This window comes from Panthera uncia (genome assembly GCF_023721935.1).
Source record: "Panthera uncia isolate 11264 chromosome E2 unlocalized genomic scaffold, Puncia_PCG_1.0 HiC_scaffold_19, whole genome shotgun sequence".
Lineage (NCBI taxonomy): Eukaryota > Metazoa > Chordata > Mammalia > Carnivora > Felidae > Panthera > Panthera uncia.
Genome location: NW_026057588.1, coordinates 2,121,464 through 2,126,260, shown reverse-complemented (window position 1 = coordinate 2,126,260; position 4,797 = coordinate 2,121,464). Strand labels below are relative to the sequence as shown.

Sequence of the window (4,797 nt, the reverse complement as noted above, 5' to 3'; positions counted from 1 at the left end):
ACTTCTTGTCCTTGTCTGAGGAGGACATACATTATAAGTACTATAAGGCATGTGTAGGGTGGGGGTGCAAGTCCTAGCAAGAACAGAAGCAGGAAAAGGAGCAAAAAGCAGTCCTTTATGGGGTCCCTTCAGTTTCCCTGTCTCATCATCACATTGCTTCCAACTAGTGTACAATTAGAACCACAGGCATAAATCAAACCCAGATTAACTTCGGCCACAGGCAGGGCTCCATAGGCAGGGCTGGGACTTCTGACTTTAATCACGAACAGATGCTCTGAAGTCTGAGTGTCTCTGTTTTGCGATGTCAACTTTGTACGGTGAGTGCAACTGTTACTAGGTTTCTTCATCCACTATCAGGTTTGCTTACTGGACTGTTATCTATTGTGCCAGTTGTTGTTAGAAGTTTTTTGGCAAAAGTAATTGCCTGATGATCTTGGTTAAATCCATTATTTCATGACCTGTCAAGGCATGTCTGTATTCTACCTAATTTTATCAGGACTTATACCTTTATGACCTAGGAATCATCTACAAAGACATTTCCTTCATTTTCGACTTTTTTACCCTTAAGTGCAGTCTATATATCAAAGCGAGAAAAGTGCCTGATATCTTCTCTTTCTCTAGCCATTTTCATAATGTCCCTTGGACAGGGGCCCGCCATTGCCCAGTGCCTCTCGCCATGGATGTAAGACTTTTCTCCTGGAATCTGGTGAATTCCTAATCTCAGCCATGGACAGGGCAAAATACATTTCCCAGAAAGCCACGCGTCGACGACGGCGTCGCTGAGCCTGTGAAGGTAACAGGAGTTTCCTTTTGGGCACAAAGGTGCGTGGCGGTTATTTTGGTTGCTCCTGTTCCAGTTGCATCTACGCAGGGTCGAGACGGTGATGGAACCGAGGAGTCGCTGGAGGAGGCGCTCAGCGCCGGGGCGGGATAGTGGTCTTCCACCCGGGTGTCCAGTCCACCCACAGAGTCCGATGGCGGCGGCCCGCCCAGGTACCCGGCTCAGGTAAATGCGCGGCCCTCGGGCCCTCCTCCCAGCCAGACTCTGAAGGCCCGAGCGCAGGGCGTCTGGTCGCGTCCCTCTCCCCAATCCCATGGGTCCGGGCCAGGGAGGCGCTCGTCGGTGGGGACCCCATGTCTGAGCGCCGGCGTGACGGGGTGCGGGAGTGTGCTGCAGGTGAGGGGCCGGCTTGTGCATTACCCGAAAATCGCCTGGCAGGGGGTGTTGAATGCCTCTATGCCAGGTTCACGATTTAGGTATATTTGTCCACCTGCTTCTTGTTGCTGATGGCTGGGCCTAGTAATCAGTCGTCCCATAAGTAGACAACAGCACCAGCAGTGCCAAGGGCCTAGTTTCTTCTCTGAGTTGGGGAAATTGGGAGGAGGGTGGGCATAGGATAGACATATGGGAGAATGGACTGCAGGTCTTCAAGAAAGTTGGTATTTGTAGTTTCAGTTTTCCCAATCATGACAGGTCAGTGTGACCTTCCAGGATGTGGCCGTGTACTTCTCCTGGGAAGAATCGGGTCTCCTTGCTAAGGCTCAGAGACGCCTGTACCATGATGTGATGCTGGAGAACGTGGCACTTGTGATCTCACTTGGTAAGGTCCCTAAACATACCCCTTACCCTTTATCCGTCGGCAAGTCAGCCCTTTTCACATCAGGACCCTGGGCACTGCCTCCTTTCCTAGTTCCCTGAATAGGTGCTGTGGTTGGTAGGGCTGGGATATGAACACTGTCCTCTCCTTCCTCAAGTAGACCCAACACCTCTTCCTTCTAGTCTCACAGGGATGATCCAGAATCAGGAAACTTGCAGTCATCAATTCCATCTTGCTTGCCTCTCCCATCACCAGGTAAATTTTCCAGATCCAAGCCACCCTAGGTTCTACTTCGTTCCTCTAGTTAACATTTCTTCATTCTTGTGCCAGAAATTGCCATCACTGACTTGGTAATTACTTATGTGGACCATGGGCTATTCTTGCAAGTTCTTTTTGTAATATTTAGTTTTGCTACTTGTGCTCTATAATGTACTGCATTATTTTTGGCCAGTGAGGGCTGCTTATCTGGCCTGACTTTGAGTATTTGAATCATCTAGGTTCTGTGTAGTTGCTCATCAAGGAGGTGTGGGGGAAAGGTTCACAGGATGGAAAGGAATCTAACTGCTGCAAGATGAACTCGAACACAGCCTGGTCCAAAGAAACGGCACCTGGGGGAGGGGAAAGCATGGCATCAGAGCTGTGTACAAAGCATACCAGAGACCTGTTTGCTTGCTTTGGGCAGAAGCACCCATACCTCATTTTGGCCTGTCTTTACCCATTCTTCACACTTGGCCACCTTGTCAACTCTACTACTTGTCACTTCTGCTCTTACTCCTCACCTCTCAGGGATAATCCTCACCTGTCTGGACTCCACATCTCAACGCTTTTTCACCGTGGTCCATCTGCAGTCTTGTACAACATTGGCCTCTGTGTCACAAGCTATGCACATTCTCAGTCTTTGAACAATAGCAGCTCTGTTGCAGTTGGATTTTCACGGGCCTGGACACCACATTCCATGTAGCACTCATGTGTCACCAGCAGGCAAGGTCCTGCTGAAAGTTGTTTGTAGAGGAATAGGCTATAGACATTGCCTGTTCTCTTTGTGTCACCCCGTGATTTTGTCCTTCACTTTGTAAGGCCTCCCGCATTCTGTCATCTTCAGTTGGCCAGTACTGCTAATCAGCCTCATCCTCAACCTGAACTCCACCACTTTCTCCTACTGTTAATCCTATGGACTCATTCTTGGGTTTGTCAGACATACATTTGTAATAATGCCATCTCGCTGCACAAGGTCAACATGTACTTCACCAGCGTTTCTCTGCTTTCAGGTGGTTGGCATGGAGCAGAGGATGAGGAAGGACCTTCTGAGCAGCATGTTTCAGATCAAGGGGGTTCACAGATCAGGCCTGTCAAGGCAGGTCTGTCTCCTCAGAAGGCCAACCCTTGTGAGATATGTGGCTTGATCTTGAATGACATTTTTCACTTGGCTGAGTACCAGGGAACACATCACAGGCAGAAATTATGCATATATGCAGCATGTGAGGAACTATTTTATTTCAGAGCAAACCTTTATTGGCACGAAAAGCAGATATTGGAGAGAAACTATTGAGAAGCAATGTAAGGAGAGCCTTATTTGTGAACAACTGCAAATTCTGTGTGTCAGGGAAGCCCTTCACCTTCGGGGAGGCTGGGAAGGACTTCCTGGATGACTCAGGATTTTATCAACAGGCCACACACACCAGGGAGAAGTCAAATAGTGGAATCAAGTGTGAGGATGCCTCTCAAAGGAAAATACTCATTACAACAGGGAAGACCACAAAAACTTTAAGCTGCAAATGCACATTTGTTTAGTGCCAGACAGCCGCCCTGGAGAAAGATGTCATATTTGCAATGAATGCGTGAAATCCTTTAGCCAAGTCTTCTACCTCATTAGACATCAGAGAGTTCACACTGGAGAAAGGTCTTATGAGTGTAGTGAATGTGGGAGATCTTTTAGCCAAAACTCTAATCTCATTCAACATCAGAGAATTCACACTGAAGTAAGACATTATGAGTGCTATGAATGCAGGAAATCTTTTCACCAAGGCTCTGCACTCCTTCAACATAGAAGAGTTCATACTGCCGAAAGGCCTTATGAATGTAGTGAATGTGGGAAATCCTTTAGATATATGTCCAGCCTCATTACACATCAGAGAGTTCACACTGGAGAAAGGCCTTATGAGTGCAGTGAAAGTGGGAAATCCTTTAAGAAAAGCTCTGCACTCCTTCAACATTAGAGAGTTCACAGTGGAGAGAGGCCTTAAGAATGCAGCAAATGTGGGAAACCATTTTGCCAAAACGTTGTGCTCCATCAACACCAGAGGGTTCACACTACAGAAAAACCTTATTGGTGCAATGAATGTGAGAAATCATTTAGACATATACCCAGCCTCATTACACATCAGAAAGTTGACTGGAGAAAGGCCCTATGAGTGCAGCGAGTGTGGGAAATCTTTTGAGAAAAGCTCTTTTTCCTTTACCATCTGAGAGTTCACACTGGGAAAAGGCCTTATGAATGCAGTGAATGTGGGAAATCATTTCATCAAAATTTTGTGCTCCTTCAACATCAGAGGATTCACACTGGAGAAAAGCCTTATCAGTGCAGTGAATGTGAGAAATCCTTTAGTCAAAGCTCTACCCTTACCACACATCAGAAAATTCACACTGGAAAATAACCTTATAGTTTGAGGAATGTGTGCAATTCTATACCTACAGTTTCAAGCTCCTAAAATACCAAAATGCATACACTGGAGAAAGACTTTATGGGTGCATTGTATGTGGGAAATCCCCTACTAAAAACGCCAGCCTCGGGGCACCTGGGTGGCTCAGTTGGTTAAGCATCTGACTTTGGCTCCTCATGATCTCCCAGTTTGTGGGTTTGAGCCTGAGCTGACAGCTCAGAGCCTGGAGCTGCTTTGGATTCTGTGTCTCCCTTGCTCTCTGCCCCTCCCCCACTTGTGCTCTGTCTCTCTCTCTCTCTCTCTCTCTTTCAAAAATAAACATTAAAAATAAATAAAATACATAAAAAATAAAAATTCCAGCCTCATGAAACATAGGGGAGTTCACACCACATCAAGGTCTTACAAATGCAATGAATGTGAGAAAGCCAGAAGCCCAAGGCCTTTACTCTCTGCATACCACAAATTTCACATGGGTGAAAACACCTTTAATGTGCAAGCAAGTACAATTTTTTGTTCCATATATCAAAACTTGGGGCGAT

At 46.6% G+C, this 4,797-nt stretch overlaps 1 pseudogene; it reads left to right on the top strand.

Moving 5' to 3' along the window:
• Positions 1–1,134: 1,134 nt before the first annotated feature.
• LOC125916088 (zinc finger protein 239-like) lies at positions 1,135–4,252 on the top strand (annotated as a pseudogene).
• The last annotated feature ends 545 nt before the right edge of the window (positions 4,253–4,797 follow it).